This window comes from Rhinopithecus roxellana, chromosome 13 (genome assembly GCF_007565055.1).
Source record: "Rhinopithecus roxellana isolate Shanxi Qingling chromosome 13, ASM756505v1, whole genome shotgun sequence".
In the NCBI taxonomy this organism is placed as follows: Eukaryota; Metazoa; Chordata; class Mammalia; order Primates; family Cercopithecidae; genus Rhinopithecus; species Rhinopithecus roxellana.
The window spans coordinates 77,887,226-77,905,216 of record NC_044561.1 but is presented as its reverse complement, the minus strand read 5'-3'; the positions used below and the strand labels follow the sequence as shown (position 1 = coordinate 77,905,216).

The 17,991-nt window shown below is 45.9% G+C and overlaps 1 pseudogene; it reads left to right on the top strand.

The window, feature by feature from the left end:
- The first annotated feature begins 320 nt into the window (after positions 1–320).
- LOC104661162 lies at positions 321–17,702 on the top strand (annotated as a pseudogene).
- The last annotated feature ends 289 nt before the right edge of the window (positions 17,703–17,991 follow it).

Sequence of the window (17,991 nt, the reverse complement as noted above, 5' to 3'; positions counted from 1 at the left end):
AGAAGGGAAAGGACAATGACTCCGCTCTCTACCTGTCCCTCGAAAAGTCGCAAGTTCTACATCCTGGCGTGGTCTTCTCCTTCCTTCCAGACTCTCTGGGTGGAGGCCCCACTCCCGGTTGCCCTGAAGCTTCTTTGATGTGACCCAACTGCCTATTAAGACCTAGGGACCTCCATTGCCAACCACACCCCGGTGGCTACCACCTATACGTGCCCAGCCAGCCCTCCACCTCCGCCGCCGGTGCCAGGAAGGCCTCCCTGCAAGAAGGCCTTCTCTGAAAATCCCCAAGGGGAAAGGAATGAAAACCATGTATTTAATCCATGGTCATTCTACCTCCAACCAAATCCACCCCCAGGTCCATCCCCAACTCTCCACTGGCTGAACTGTAGGGGGTTGCAGACTCTCACCAGCTGGGGAAAGGGAGAGAAGCACAGACAGGAGTGGACTGCCCAGGGCTGAGACGGGCAGGGTACTAGGTTTAACCAACAAAACACGGTAGACTCAATTAAATGTGAATTTCAGATAAACAAGGAGAGCTTTTTGTTTGTTTGTTTGTTTGTAGGAGTATGTATCGTATTTTATCCAGCAATCCTAAATTGGGGAGGAGTGGAGGGAGGTAAATTGGAATAAAATAGGGTCTGTCTACTGGAAAGCACACCTTTTCATCGGGGCTTACAATTTACTGTCCGATTTCACGATTATTCAAAGAAAGCCTGATTCTTTGAATAATCAGTGAAACTTTCATATTCCCTGAAAGTTGGCCCCAAATCACGTGGGTAAGTCACTCCTGGTTAGCGCTTTGAACCCACCAGCCCTCATCGCTGGGAGTCCTGAGTCCCCCCTTCCCAATGCCAGAACCCCGGAAGCAGATCTCCTCAGTCCCACTCCCTGAGGGGCCTACAGTCGGAGATCCCGCAGCGAGGTAGGAGCAAACGCCTGAGCTCTGCGGGAACCCGGCACGGCTGCCTGCGCGCACGCAGGGACTGGAGCCCGAGCCCGGGCCCTGCAAAGTGGGTCTCCCACTCTCTGCGCATTCGAGTGGAGGCTCAGCTAAACATGCAGATTAAACAAGGGGCTTCCGATAAGGATAATTACAGGAGTCTGCGCATTAACTTTCCATTACTAAAGGAAGACCCAAATCTCCCCCTTGCAAGCTGTTCCCGGGATTACCAAAACAATAACTTTCCTTTGAGATAATTGTCTTTTGAGTCGCTCCAGCTCGGGGGAGAACGCTTTAGACGCCGGCGTTGTTTTCGGCTCCGCGAGGAATTCTCCCCCAGATTTATCTCTGGGTTTAGGGAAGGCGTTGGGCACACCGGACTGCGTAGTCGTTTGTAAATCCGAATTTGGGATCGCAGTTAAGGGAGATACCTACGCTTCCACACAGTTTGTAGCCCGAGACCGGTCAGGCAGGCAGAGTAGTCGGTTGTAAGGTGGCCCGACCGGGGTCGCCCGCGAGTGGAAAGACTAAGAGGCGCAGGCTGACGAAGGCGCCGCGCCTGCAGCCCCGGGTGCCGACCAAGTGGCCTCACTTGGGATAGGTCTTGGGGTCTACTTCCCCTAGGTCTCCCTGGAAGGTAGGCGATCACCGGAGTGACAGACCCAGAGTAGATAGCCAGTGATTCAAAGACAGCAAAAGGCCAGGCGGTGGGAGCCCAGCCTTGGACACTCTCTATGGTGACCGCAGGCAGTGCCAAGAACACCCCAGTTTCCAAATCCTCGGGAAGAATCGTCGTAAACTCATTTTACAGGTGAGAGCAACTGGGACTTATTAACCCAGTCACATCGGACAGAGACAGAGACGTGGGGAGGGCGATACAGAGCAAGAGACCCAATCAAGGAGCCCGTGTTGAGGCTCTAAGGGGACACAGAGATGGAGAAGGAACGAACTTCTAAGGAGTCTTGCAATTCCTGGACTGAGGCATTCCTAACACATCCCGGGACCCCAATGTCAGGGAGAGGCCTGCAGGACCCCAGCGGTGAGGAGTTGGGTCCTGGGTCACCTTGTGTTTCGCAGCGTGGGGATGGCAGGAGCGCAGCGCGGGAGGACACTTTCATTGCCTCCTACAGTGAGAAATGACCCCCACCCGAGGCCGCGCTAATCTGTGTCCCCGCTGCTGCCGGGGCTCTGGGATCCACTTGCACGCCCTACGTGGTGGGGATCCACTCAGAGCCCAGCGTCAAGTTATACTTCGCTCAGCTTCAGCCAAGACCAGAGCCCAGCCTCAAGTTATACTTCGCTCAGTGTCAGCCAAGACCAGAGAAGCACTTCTTGCCGTTTAGGAGACGTCTGCAAGAGACAAAGAGCTAGCCCACGATCCACCCACAATCCTCGTGTCCCCGGGGTGCCCTCGCAGTTGCCAAATCTACGTGCCGCGTTTAGGGGACGCCTCCGTGCCCTGGCGGCCAGAAGAATGGCTCCTTCCAGCTTCCCCCTCCCGGATACCACCTGCAAATCTACGGCCATAGGCGCAGCCCCAGCGAGCCTTCCCGCCTCAGGCCGCCCCCAGGAGTCATTTTGGATCCCTAAATCCGTTGAGGGTTCCGAATCTGTCTTCATCAGCCAGCATTACCCGGGATTTAACTAGTCAATAAAGGTTTCTCCGCTCATTATTTTCTAGGGAAGATCTCCAGCCCCTCTGTCGCCGACCGCGAATGTGCCTTAGCAGCGCCAGGCTGAGGTTGGACCGGCTGTGGGTGACTCAGCAGACACCCCTTTTGGGCTTCTCAGGGCCGCGGCTGGCCAGGCTGGCGGGATAAAGTGCTCAGACACAATGGGGTGGGATGCCGGAGAAGGTGAAAGGGATCGCCCTGTGCCTCTCTGAAAATGACGCCCCACAGCTCCATTCTTCTGATTTTCCTCCCACCTCTGGCTGCTCCGTCTCGGATGCTTTTGTGTCTTCAGTTAAAAGTTGTAGCAGACGTTGTTTGGTCCTGCCCACCTCGGGCCTGACCCCTCCACCTGCATGCCTGCCCAGCCTCCGGTGCCCACCACATCTTTACTTGGGGACTTCTCCCGACCTTCAGAGCTCACTCTGTCCAGTAGCCAAAGGTGCCAACAATTAACACATGGAGATATACGGGACCAAACACTGACGGGAATTGCGGTGTAAGCACCACCCTCCACCCCCCGACACACACACCACTGCACAGAGTGACTCTTAGAGGCTCCTTCTACTCCGCCTCCCAGAGATTCGAGCAGGAGGAGCTTTAGTTACTTGCAGATAATTGCATTCCTTATTGCCTCCTATGTAAATGCTGTTGTGCCCACTGAGACGCCCTTTCCAGAACTGTCGCACCTTCTTCCAGCTGCTGTGAGTGTGGGACCCTCGAATAGGAAGAATTGCCCTCGGCTGACAAAGACCCCTTAATCTAGAGCCCACCACCCCCTGACAAACACACACACTGTGTCATCCACAGACAGAGGGATGATAGGAGGCCTCTCCTCTTGTTTCAAAGGACAGCTCTGCAGAGGCATTTCTGCTCCAAGCCCCTCTCCCTTCATGGATCAGACCAAGTCAGCTCCTTGCTCAGCTTGTTCCCACCCCATCTTGGTCCCTCATTCCTGAGACCTTGTCTCAGTATCTCTCAGGCACCCAGACCCTGTCCCTGGCTCTGCTTCTAGGAACTTGAGCTCAGACACTTCCTGTCTCCATCTTGCTTTTACCTGGGTGTTCCTGGAATGCTCAGCTCAAAGTCTACAGAGCCCTTCTCTCTTCTCAGGTGGAACTCCACAGGGCAATCACCATCTCCCCGCCCAGACCTCCAGAATCTTCTCCAATCTGGACCCCACTCCCAAAGCCCAGGCTGCTGTCTCAATGTACTCCTGCATATCTGACCCAGTCTCCCGGGGCCCTGAAATGCAGCACACTCAGAGCTGAACACAGCAGCCTCCCCTGCAGCCTGCACCTCCCCAAGTCTCCTCTTGCTCCACCCCGGGGCCCACATAGAATCGAGCGTCATCCTCAGCCCCTCACTCTCCCCACAGGCTCTCCTCCCACAACTGAAAGTGATGGCAATGGCCGACCTCTCTTGGCTTCTTACTGGGGGCAGCTATTATTATAAACACCTTGTCACAATGGCCACATTTCATCCTGACCACAGCTCTGTGGGTAGGTAATATTATTGTCCACATCCTTCAGATGAGGAAGTGAAAATTTCAAGTGATCGAATAATTGCATAAATTGCCCAAGGTCACTTACTATCCAGTGGCAAAGATAGGATGTGAATACAAGCAGCGAGAGCTCACAGCCTAACTCTGACTCTGGGTGACTTGCCGCCCAGCATCCCTCTTCAAATCCTCTCAAAGTGGCATCTTCTCTCCTTTGCCTGCTCCGATTTGACTGTGTGCCCTGAAGTTCATTTGTTGCACCTTAATCACCAATGCAGCAGTGTTGAGAGGTGGAGGCTTTAGGGGGTGATTAGGTCAGGAGGGCTCTGCCCTGAGGAGTGGATCAATACCATTGTTGCGGGAGTGGGTTAGTTATTGTGGGAATGGGTTAGTTATCGTGAGCGTGGGTTAGTGACCACGGGAGTGGGCACGTGAGTTTGGCCTCTTCCCGTCCCCTCTTCTGCTCTCTCTTCCTCTCTCACCATGTGACACCTTCCACCATGTGATGTGGCAGCAAGAAGGCCCTCATCTGATGTGGTCCTTTGACCTTGAACTTCTTTCCAGTCTCCAAACCATGAGCCAAATAAAAGTCTATTGTTTATGAATTACGCAGTCTGTGGTATTCTGTTACCGCAGCACAGAACAGACCATGACACTACCCATTGCCACAGGATGGTTCAGACCAATTGCTCACTTGCTGGAGTGGAATTTATTTTTTAATCTAGGGCTATCCAGTATACAAATGAGTTTCAGAGTACCCTAAAGAGGTGGCTTCTAAAAAACAAAAACAAAAACAAAAAACAGCAGGTAAAGTCCTCCTTGTCCCACTCCTTGGCAGTTCTGTGACCTTGACCCAGGGACAAAGGGAGAGGGAGGGTTTTCTGCAGCAGCAATGGTGGCTGTCCCGTGGCTACCCTGCATGCTATGGCATGCTCACTGCTGTGCCCTGTGGTGATTTGGTCTTGTTCCCAGGTTCCTGGGCTGCACATCCCTGTCCTTCCTCTCCAGCTGCCCATCAGTCTGGGTAGGGAAGTGTACAGGGGAGAAATAATGCCATTCAGTAAGGCTATTTTCTATGTAAATTGGCTGGATGACATTTCTGTGATTTGCATCCAATAACCCTGTCTAGGATGTATGGCCAGGGCTCTGCCTTCTGGAATCTCCACCTACCTCCTTCATGCCCCTCCCTGTGCCCCACCACTGCCATCTTTATTCCACAGCCACAGTGATCCTTACCTGAGCACAGCCTATTGCTCCCTACTGCAAATTCCTCAGTGGCTTCCCCTTGCCATGTGGGCAATGCTGACTCCTAACTCCTTCCTGCTAGTGACTGAAGAAGCGATGGTGTCACATCCCCAGCACGTCAGTGAACAAGTGGGCTCTCCAGAGTCAGCAATCCGGTATATCCTATAAAACCGACCCAGGGTGCTGGGATCAGGGTTGTCCATCCTCTCATCAGCCCCATGAGAGCATCAACCCCCGAGTTCCCTTTCTTGGCTGGATGTTCTGGTTACTATTTTAAGGTAACACATTATCCCAAAACTTAGCTATTAAAATAAACGATTTCATTTTGGTCACAGTTTTGTGGCTGAAAAATCTGGGGAGAGCTCAGCAGGCCGTTATCACTTAGAGCCCTCCCGGGGTTGCTGACTGAGACTGCAGTCATCTGAGGGCTCAACGGGGCTGGGCTGGGTGCCGAAGGCAGTTCGCTCACATGGCCCAGGCTGATAGTCCTCGTGGGCTCTCGGGGGAGTTGGGAGCATCCCACAAGAACCAGGCAGATGCTGCACGGCCTTTCCTGGCCCTTTCACAGAAGTCAGAGCATTACTTCCATCACATTCAATCAGCGAGGCCATAGCGTGACTTTTGGGGAAATGGCACTTTTGCTTTCATGGGCTCCGTCTTCCATAAAAATATTTAAGGGTATATTTTGTGCCTATGTTGGTATAAAGGTGAATATAATCCAGTCTAGATTCATTGTTGTATATTCTTTATTATTGTATTCATTTTTCCTTCTGATTTCAAAATATGTTCAAGGGCATTAGAAGCATAGGTCCTGGGCATTATACCCAGTGCATTAGTGTGCACTGGCCTTGATGACTGGTCTAAGCAGCCACAAACCACCAGATTTAAGGACGAAACACAGATTCAAGGTGGGACACAGGACCTGCCACATCGCACTTGCAGGGCCAGCACCAAGCAGTGCTCAGCCATCCATCAACGCCCAGTCCAAATGGTTCCTCACCGCAGGGCCTCCCCAGGTTTTTCTGCCCCAGCTGGAACAAAATCACTGCTGCACTCTTGAAGCACTTCATGCTCCTTTGGTCTTACTGTCTGATTCTTAAGCTCTTTTCATTAACACATCCCCTGGGCAAATGTTCTTTACCTTTCAGGACAGTGGCTTCGCCGGTGGCCTCTGGAAGAGGCCTCCTTACTATGTGCCAGTGGTTCTCAAAGTGTGGTTCCCAAAAGTGGTTCTGGCCATCTGGGCACTGGCCAGAAAAACAAACTCTAGGACCCCACCCAGACCTCCGACATCAGAGACCTTGCGGAGATCCAAGATCTGTGTGTTCACAAGTCCCCCAGGGGACCCTGAGCCCCCACTCAAGTTTGAGAACCACATCTTCTATTAATGCTTCATGAACCATGTATCCTGACTGGTGTCACAAATATATTCTGGGTGCAGAAACACAGTTATTCTCAAATGCTCTGAGGAGCTATGAGGAAAGCTTGAGTTCAGCACTAGGATAATAGTCAGCACCAGACATGAGCTTAGGGAATCAGGAAATTGAGGTTCCAAAAGGAGAAGGAAAAAAAGAAAAGAGAAAATTTTATTTTAAAATGCTACATATCAAAAAATGCATTCGTGGGAAAACTCACAGCCACTATCGGTGGGGCCCTTGGTCTGTGCCAGGCACTGCAGGGCTTCACACGAACCCGTTCACTTAACACTTGTGACAGCTCTGATGAGGGAGGCCCTGTATTTTCCCCATTCTGTGGGTGAGAAAACCAAGGCCCAGAGCTGGGACCAGCCCAACAGCCACGGGAGTGGTCAGGACCCAAATCCTGATGGTCAGGCTGGAAGCAGCGAAATCTCCACGGGGCCTGGTCTGTGGCTTAACCTTGATTTTGTTATTCATGTTGCAGCGCTTGGGATCTGGAGAGGTCTGACTCTTAAGCTGTTCCAACTGCTGTAGATGCATGGCATTATGGACTTGAGGCAGATTTCCTAGAGGCTCACACACCCCATGGCTGGTCTTTTCCTTTTAGGTCCTGAGACAATAGGAAAATCCTGGGTAAGAATCCAGGTAACACTTTGATTCCAAAAAAACATATTTCTCTTCTTCCTTTTCCAGCCTCTTCGCTGTCTCTCTCCTCTCCTCTCTCTCCTCTTCTCTTCCTTAGCTTCTTCTTGTTAAATTCCATCTGTGAGACAAAGGAACCCAGGGCCAAGTTAAGCTCAGGAGAGGACACAGCAACCAACCCCTGAGCTAAGACCACCCTCCAACCCCACAGCAGAAAAGGTCAAGAGCAGAGGGCACAGAAGGATCTGCCTCTCCTCCTCTCCCCCGTGGCAGACAAAAGCAGGTGCACTGTGTGGACCTCAAGAGGGTACAAGGGAGGTGACACAGGCCACGCCAACCAGAAGGCCACACCTGGGCATGCGAGGGGCCACTGAAGGACAGCCCGAGAGCTGCCACTGAGCTTCATTTCCAGCGTTAAACAAGCACTAGGTCATCCCTTGGCAATGGAGAAACCTACCCGGCCACTGATGATGCGCTTTTAACCAGCTCATATCAGAAGCGAACGCAATCACCATCCTAGCTCACAGCTAGCACTGAGGCTCTAGGCAAAGGTCAGAACAACTCTCCCAGGGCCACGTGACTGAGGGTTCCGACCTCTGCTTGCTGGGTGCCCACCTACTACAAGGAGGCAGGCACGAGCCATGACCCTATTTGAAGGAGGTCTTTGCTCCTCCTTCTGTGCTCAACTCCCAGTCAGCTCCCTCCAAGGCACCCGCCACAATTGCAACCATTCACTCACCTGCTGGTTTACTGCTTTACCTGTCCGCCTTGCCAGATGCTGCAGCTGACAGTGCTGGGTCACCTGCCGCCTCTGTAGACAGTTCACACACACACCACGGCTTCCTGCCTGCAGCACCTGCCACTCAACCAGAGGATGCCCCAAACCCAGGAGCGTACCAGTTAGGGCTGAAGTCCTGGGAGGCAGAGGGTGATGCCTCCAGCAGCCACTCTTGACAGATGACAGGGGTTGATGGGTGATACCTGGCCAAGGGATGCAATTATCCTGTTGTAGGAAAATCCCAAGGAGAAATCACCTTGCATAGTCACCTGAGGTCCTAGTGTGATTGAGCCTTGGGAAATGCCACTTGTTGTCACAGCTTCTCTGTGTCCCTGCCCCCTCCCCTACTAGAACTCCCTGGGTTCCTCCCACATTACTTACTTCACTCAAATCCCTGTCTCAGAGTCTGCCATGGAAAACCCAAACCTAGACTGCCCATAAGCTCCAGAACAGGGCTGGGTCTGGCCTGGGGCTGCTGCATGCCAGGGACCCACACACACCTGGTGCAGAGCCAGTGCTTGGTGAAGGTCTGCAGCAGGGGAACAGGCCATAAGATGGAGGAGTCTGAACCATATGCCTGTTGACTGACAGGGTCTCCTGGGAGAAACTCAGCTCTTCCCCATTCACTCCACATTAGATCTGGAGTCCTCTCCCCAGTCCTGTGCCCACACTCAAGGCCTGATCCAAGGAAGACTGGCTGGGAGCATGTCATCCACTGTAACCTCAGTGCTCAAGAGGAAATAATGGCCCCCAACAACAGATTCTCACAGCCCAGCCCTGGGACCGCCCTCCTGCAGGAAGAGGCTGAATATTTTAAAAAATACTAGAGGAAGAGGCTGAGGAATTTACAAACCTGTTTCATCCACTGGTTTCAACGAAAGTGTGGAAATGAATGTCACTGAGCTGTCACCCTGGAGCTGCTTTATTTGTGTTGGGTTTTCACTGATGGAGGCCAGCAGAAGTGGCAGTGTGGCTGGGGCACGTTGGAGACTCTGGCAGGGTTGGCTGCAGCAGCCATCTGTGTGGACCCAGTACCTCCAGTCCATCACCCTGAGTGGAGGGTTGCAGCATGCTTGTCTGATTACTGACTCTTCTTCTAGCTCACTCCCCCAAACACACTAATAACCAGACATCCTCAGATCAGTCGGAGAAATGCTCATGAAAGAGTGGAGGAAGAAGAGAAGGAGGAATCAGAAGGGAGAGGGTACAACAATGAAGAAGACCCATCCATCGCAGACACTGGCCACCACATGCATTAAATAAGCCCTTCCTGGACACAAAAAAGGCCACTCTCCTAAGTTCAGCTCTCTGGAGAGACAGGAAATGGCAAATGCTGAGACATTTTTTTCCTGAACTACAATTATAGTCAAGTCTTTTGTCTGCCAAAGGGGAAAGTATCCTGCAGTGATTCATGCTCTTCATCCTCTCACACACTTAGAGGAACTTTGAGAACATACTTCCCATACTGCTGAGAGTACATCATAGGTTCTGGTCCTGAGGGTTCCTGTCTTTCATTTCAAGTAGGAGGTAAATTTTAGAGTGCCCTGGCCAAGGAGGGAGCCCATTCCGATGGTTGCAGGAATGTGGGGGGCCTTCGATTTTATTTTTGGTTTACATAATACTTAAGATGCATGCACCTAACAACAGAGTATCAAAACACAGGAAGTAAAAACTGATAGAACAGCAAGGAAAATATAAGCTATATAACATTCTTTACTACATTAATAGTTGGAGACTTCAACACTCCTCTATCAGTAATTGATAGATCTAGTGGGTATAAAATCAGTCAGGATATAGTAAGGAACAGCAACATTTATCACTGGATCTAACTGACATCTATAGAGTACTTTATCCAACAACAGCAGAATACATATTTTTCTCAAGATCACATGGAACATTCATCACATGTGCCATATTCGAGGCCATAACACATATCTTAACAAATTTAAAAGAATAGAAATTATACCAAATATGTTCTCAGAGCACAGTGGAATTAAACTAGAAGTCAAAAATAAAAATCTACCAGAAGCTGAAAAAAATTACCAAATATTTGGAGATTAAGTAATGTACTTCTATTTTACAAAAGAATTTAAAAAGTCTCAAGAAAAATTAAAAAGTATTTTTAACTTAACGAAAATGAAAATACAACTTACCAAATGTGTGGAATGCAGTGAAAACAGTCCTTAGAGGAAAATATGTAACATTAAATTCATTTGCTAGAAAAAAAGGAAGGGCCGGATGCAGTGGCTCAAGCTTGTAATCGCAGCACTTTAGGAGGCTGAGACGGGTAGATCACCTGAGGTCAGGAGTTTGAGACCAGTCTGGCCAACATGGTGAAACCCTGTCTCTACTAAAAATATAAAAATCAGCTGGGCATAGTGGTGCATGCCTGTAATCCCACCTACTTGGGAGGCTGAGGCAGGTGAATCGCTTGAACCTAGGAGGTAGAGGTTGCAGTGAGCCGAAATGGTACCATTGCACTCCAGCCTGGGTGACAGAGGAAGACTCTGTCTCCAAAAAAAAAAAAAAAAAAGAAAAGAAGGAATATCTTAAATCAATCATCCAATCTTCCAACTTAGGAAATTAGAAAAAAAGAAGGGCAAATTAAATCAAAAGTAGATATAAGAAAATAAATTTTAAAATTAGAGAATAATTCAATAAAACGGAAAGTAAGAAATCATTAGAAAAAATAAATGAAACCAAAAGCTGATTCTCCGAAAAGATCAATAAAATCAGTAAACCTCTATTCTGGCTAAGTGAAAAAGAAAGAGATACAAATTGTTCATACTATAAATAAAAGAAAGGTAATCACTGCTGATCCCATGAACATTAAAAAGATAATAAAGAAATATTATAAACAACTATATGCATATATTTGATAAGTTAGATGATATGGATAATTTTTCTGAAAGACACAAATTACCAAAACTCACAAAAAGAGAAATAGATATTCTAAGCAGGTCTATATCTACTGAGGAAATTAAATCAATAACTAATAGCCCTCAAAAAAAAAAAAAATAAAGCACTAAGCCCAGGTTATTTCACTGGTTGCTTCCAACAAACCATTTAAGGACCAAATAATACAAATTCTCTGAAGTCTCTTCCAAAATATAAAAACAAAGAGAATTCTTCCTAATTCATTCTATGAGGCCAACATTACTGTACTACCAAAACTAGATAAAGACATTACAAGAAAGGAAAAATACAAACCAGTATCTCTCATGAACATAGATGCAAAAATCATCATCAAAATATTAGCAAATTAACCCAAAAGTGTATAAAAAGAATTATGCCAGGGACAATGGCTCATGCTTGTAATTCCAACAACTCAGGAGGTTAAAGTGGGAGGATTGCTTAAGGCCAGGAATTAGAGACCAGCTGGGCAACATAAAAAGACCCCTGTGTCTAAAAATAAAAATAAAAATAAATTAAATAGCCAGCCATGGTGCTGTAGGCCTTTAGTCCCACTTCTAGGGAGGCTAAGACAGGAAGATCCTTTGAGCCTAGGAGTTCATGACTCCTAGCTATGATAGAGCTATGACTGTGCCACTGTACTCCAGCCTGGGTAACAGATTTAATCCCAGGTATGCAAGCCTGGTTCTACATTTAAAAATCAATTAATGTGGCCAGGCACAGTGGCTCATGCCTGTAATCCCAACACTTTGGGAGGCCAAGGCAGGTGGATCACCTGAGGTCAGGAGTTCAAGACCAACCTGGTCAACATGGTAAAACCCCATCTCTACTAAAAAGATACAAAAATTAGCTGAGCATGGTGGCAGGTACCTGTAATCCCAGCTACTCAGGAAGGCTGAAGCAGGAAAATTGCTTGAACCCAGAAGGCGAAGGTTGCAGTGAGCCAGGATCCTGCTACTGTACTCTAGTCTGGGCAACAGAGCGAGACTCTGTCTCAAAAAAAAAAAAAAAAAAAAAAATCAGTTAATGTAATCTATCACATAGAAAAGAAGAAATCATATTGTCATATCTTCAAATGCAGAAAAAATGACAAAATCTGACACCCATTCAAGATAAAGAAAAAAATTCTCTCAGAAAACTAGGAATAGAGGAAGGCTTTCTCAACGTGATAAAGAACTTCTACAAAAAACCCACAACTCCACAAAACAACCAGAAAACAGCAAAATGGCAAGACGAAGTCCTTACTTACCAGTAATAACATGGAATGCAAATGGCAAGACTAAGTTCTTACTTACCAGTAATAACATGGAATGCAAATGGACAAAACTGTCTAATAAAAAGATACAGAGTGGCTCAATGGATTAAAAATCAAGACCTACAATAAACACATTTAATCTATAAAGACACACATAGACTGAAAATAAAGAAATGGACAAAGATATTCCATGCCAGTGGAAACCAAAAAAGAGCAGGAGTGGCTATGCTTATATCAGACAAAATAGATTTCAAGATAAAAACTATCAGAAAAGACAAAGAAGCTCACTATATAATAATAAAGGGGTCAGTTCAGCAAGAAGATATAAAAATTATAAATACATATACACTTAACATTAGAGCACCCAAATACATGAAGAAAATATTATCAGAGCTAAAGAAAGAGATAGACCCCAATACAATAACAGTTCCCTTACTTTCAACATTGGATAGATCTTCCAGATAGAAAATCAGCAAAGAAACATCAGACTTAACCTGCACTATAGAAAAAATTGACATAGGAAGTAGAAGTCATTTTGTTAAGTGAAAATTGCTCCTATGTTTTCAGGTATCTTTAAAGCAATGCCCCACATCTCTGGTACCAATTTTCTGTATTAGTCTGTTATCACACTGCTGTAAAGAACTACCTGAAACTGGGTAATTTATTTTAAAAAGAGGTTTAATTAACTCACAGTTCCATAGGCTATGTAGAAGGCGTGACTGGGCCGGGCGCGGTGGCTCAAGCCTGTAATCCCAGCACTTTGGGAGGCCGAGACGGGCGGATCACGAGGTCAGGAGATCGAGACCATCCTGGCTAACACGGTGAAACCCGTCTCTACTAAAAAATACAAAAAACTAGCCAGGCGAGGTGGCGGGCGCCTGTAGTCCCAGCTACTCGGGAGGCTGAGGCAGGAGAATGGCGTAAACCCGGGAGGCGGAGCTTGCAGTGAGCTGAGATCCGGCCACCACATTCCAGCCCGGGCGACAGAGTGAGACTCCGTCTCAAAAAAAAAAAAAAAAAAAAGGCGTGACTGGAGAGGCCTCAGAAAACTTACAATCATGATGGAAGAGTGAATGGGAAGCAAGCATGTCTTCACAGGGTGGCAGGAGAATGAGAGAGAGTGAAGGGGAAGTGCTACACACTTCAAACAATCAGATATCATGAGAAGTCACTCACTATCATAAGAAGAGCAAGCGGAAAATCTTCCCCCATGATCCAATCACCTCCCACCAGGTCCCTTTCTCAACACTGGAGATTACAATTCAACATGAGATTCGGATGGGGACACAGAGTCAAACCATGTCACCCATAAATGTATACACCTACTATGTACCCACAAAAAATAAAAATAAATTTTTTAAAAGCCTACAGGTAACTTCATACTTAGTGGTGAGAAACTAGATGCTGTCCCGTTAATTTTGGGTAAAAGGTAAGAATGTCCCCTGTCACCACTCCTATTCAATATCATACTGGAAGTCCTAGTCAATGCAATGAGAAAAGAAAAGGCATACAAATTGGGAGGGAAGAAATAAAACTGTCTTTGGTTGCAGATGAAATGATTGTCTATGTAGAACATTTCAAAGCATCAAGAAAAACTCCTGGAGCTAATACACCATCATAGCAAGGTGGCAGGATACAGGAGTAATAAGCAAAGTTAATTGCTGCCTTATATGGCACCAATGAGTAAATGGGATTTCAAATTAAAAATATAACACCATTTACATTAGCACAAATAAATGAAATGTTTAGGTATAAATCTAAGAAAATGTGTACAGAATCTATATGAGGAAAACTATAAAACTTTGATGAAAGAAATCAAATATCTAAATAAATAGAGAGATATCCAAGTTCATGAATATGAAGACTAAATATTGTTAAGATGTCAATTCTTCCTAACTTAATCTATAGATTCAAAACTATCCCAATCAAAATCCCAGCAAGTTGCTTTGTGGATATCAACAAAGTAATTCTAAAGTTTGTGTGGAAAGGTAAAAAGACTCATAAAAGCCAACACAGTTGCATTGGCTGAAATAGAACAAGGCTAGAGGACTGACATTACCTAATTTCCAGACTTGCTATAAAGCTACAGTAATAAAGACAAAATGGTATTCATGAAAGAAGAGACACATAGGTTAATGGAACAAAACAGAAAGCCTAGGAGTGGACCTACATAAATATATTCAACCGATCTTAACAAAGACACGAACACAATTTACTGGAGACAGCATAGGTTTTTCAACAAATCATGAGGGAATAATTAACACCCACAGTCAAAAAAATAACATTACCCCTTACCCAAAAAATAACTCAAGATGAATCATAGACTTGAATGTAAAACACAAAACTATAAAACTTCTAGATGATAATTTAGAAGGAAATCTAAATGATCTTGGATTTGGTGATGACTTTTTAGATACAACCCCAAAAGCACAATCCATGACAAAAATAACTGATGTTAGACTTTATTAAAATTAAAAACATCTGCTCAGTGATACACATTGTTAAGATAATGAAAAGACAAGCCACAGACTGGGAAAAAATATTTGCAAAGCACAGATCTGTTAAAGGTCTTGTATTCAATATATAGAAAGAACTCTTAAAATTCAGCAAGAAAACAACCCAGTTTTTAAGTGGGCAAAAGATCTGAACAGACACTTATGAAAGAAGATATCCAGATGGCAACAATTATATGAAATGATGCTCAACATCATATGTCATTAAGGAACTTCAAATTAAAACAATGAGATTACACGCTGATCACAACGATGAAAACCCAAAACACTCACAACACCAAATGCTGATGGAAATGTGGAACAACAGGAACTCTCATTCACTGCAGGGAATGCAAAATGGTGCAGCTAGCTTGGAGGACGGTGTGGCCACTTGTTACAAAGCTAAACAGAGTCTTACCATGTGGTCCAGCAATCACACACCTTGCTGTTTACTCAATTGAGTTGATAATTTATGCCCTCACAAGAACCTGCATAGGAATGTTGATAGCAGCTTTTTCCTAGTAGCCAAAAACTGAAAGCAATCAAGATGCTCCTTCAATTGGTGAATATATAAATAAATCCAGGCAATGGAATATCTTTCAGTGATAAAAAGAAGTGAGTTATCTAGCCATGAAAAGATGTGGAGCAACCTCACATGCAATGCATGTTGGCAAATAAAAGACACTAAAGTGACATAAGTGTCATACTTATTGTATGATTCCAACTATGGGACATTTTGGAAAAGGCAAAACAATGAAGACAGTAAAAAGATCTGTGGTTGCCAGGAATTTGGAGGGAGGAAGGGACGGATGAATAGGCAGAATGCAGAGGACTTTTAGGGCAATGAAACTGTTGTATATGATGCTATAATGGTGGATACATAACATTATACATTTGTCCAAAACCACAGAATGTAAAACACAGCCAGGCATGGTGGCTCATGCTTGTAATCCCAATGCTTTGGGAGGCCAAGGTGGGAGGATTACTTGACCCAGGATTTCGAGACCAGCCTGGGCAATATAGGGAGACCTCATCTCTACAAAACAAAATTTTTTTTAAATAATGCACAACACAAAGAATGAACCCTAATGTGAACTGCAGACTTTACTTAATAAGGTACCAATATAGGTTCATTGATTATAACAAAAGTACCACAGCACTGCAAGACGTTAATAATAGGGGAAACTGTGGAGGAGGAGGGGTGTATTGGGAACTCTCTGTACTTTCTGCTCAATTTTTTAAAATAAAGACAAAGTCTGGTTGCTAAAGCTGGCAAGGTCCACAAAGCAGTTCTTCTCACCACTCTGGTTTTTACCCTTTATTTGTGGTCCCTGAAAATTCCCCTTAAATGATGAGAGATAAGCTGCGACTTTAAAAGGACACATATGACATCCAAGTTCAAGAAGCACTGTATTGCAGCCTCCCTCTGCTCCCTGATTCCTCCAGAAAAGCACAAGGATTTAATCCAGATAGATATAAATTTCACCTGGGATCATTTATCATTCCACATTCTTCTTTAAGAAATATGCTAGGCTGGGCGCGGTGGCTCACGCCAGTAATCCCAACACTTTGGGAGGCTGAGGCGGGTGGATCAAGAGGTCAGGATATCAAAACCATCCTGGCTAACACGGTGAAACCCAATCTCTACTGAAAAATACAAAAAAATTAGCCAGGCATGGTGGCGGGCGCCTGTAGTCCCAGCTACTCCGGCGGAGAGAATGGGGGGCTCTGGGAGGCGGAGCTTGTTGTGAGCAGAGATTGCGCCACTGCACTTCAGCCTGGGTGACAGAGTGAGACTCCGTCTCAAAAAAAAAAAAGAAAAGAAAAAGAAATATGCTAAAGAGCCGCAGATTGGGTCTTCATGAAAACAAAGGAAAAGCCATGAAGTTTCCACAGCATAATTAGCATCATCATTATTCTAGCTGGAGTAATTATACTCATCATTGGCTCTGGTCTTTCAGGGAGACACTCCATCACAGTCACTACTCTCACCTCAGCTGGGAACACTGGGGAGGATGGAATCCTGAGCTGCACTTTTGAACTTGACATCAAACTTTCTGATATTGTGATACAATGGCTGATTGAAGGGGTTATAGGCTTTGTCCATGAGTTCAAAGAAGGCAAAGATGAGCTGTCAGAGCAGGATGAAATGTTCAGAGGCCTGATAGCAGTGCTTGCTGATCAAGTGATAGTTGGCAATGCCTCTCTGCGGCTGAAAAACGTACCACTCACAGATGCTGGCACCTACAAATGTTATATCATCACTTCTAAAGGCAAGGGAATGCTAACCTTGCATATAAAACTGGAGCCTTCAGCATGCCAGAGGTGAAAGTAGACTATAATGCCAGCTCAGAGACCTTGCAATGTGAGGCTCCTTGATGGTACCCCCAGACCACAGTGGTCTGAAGATCACTAGCTGACTAGGGAGCCAAATTCTTGGAAGTCTCCAATACCATCTTTGAGCTGAACTCTGAGAATGTGACCATGAAGGTTGTGTCTGTGATCTACAATGTTACAATCAACAACACATACTCCTATATGATTGAAAATGACATTGCCAAAGCAACGGGAGATATCAAAGCGACAGAATCTGAGATCAAAAGGTAGAGTCACCTACAGCTGCTGAACCCAAAGGCTTCTCTGTGTGTCTCTTCTTTTTTTGCCATCAGCTGGGCACTTCTGCCTCTCTCCCCTTACCTCATGCTAAAATGATGTGACTCAGCCACAAAAAAGCATGCAAAGTCATTGTTACAACAGGGATCTACAGAACTATTTTGCCACCAGATATGGCCTAGTTTTATATTTCTGGGAGGAAATGAATTCATATCTAGAAGTCTGGAGTGAGCAAACAAGAACAAAAAACAAAAAGAAGCCAAAAGCAGAAGGCTCCAATATGAACAAGATAAATCTATCTTCAAAGACATATTCGAAGTTGGGAAAATAATTCATCTGAACTGGACAAGTGTGTTAAGAGTAATAAGTAAAATGCACGTAGAGACAAGTGCATCCCCAGATATCAGGGACCTCCTCCTACCTATCAACTGGGGAATGAGAGGATAGGATACTGCGTGTCCTTTGTCTCTGAAATTTTAGTTATCTGTGCTGTAATGTTTCTCTGAGGAAGCTCCTGGAAAGTC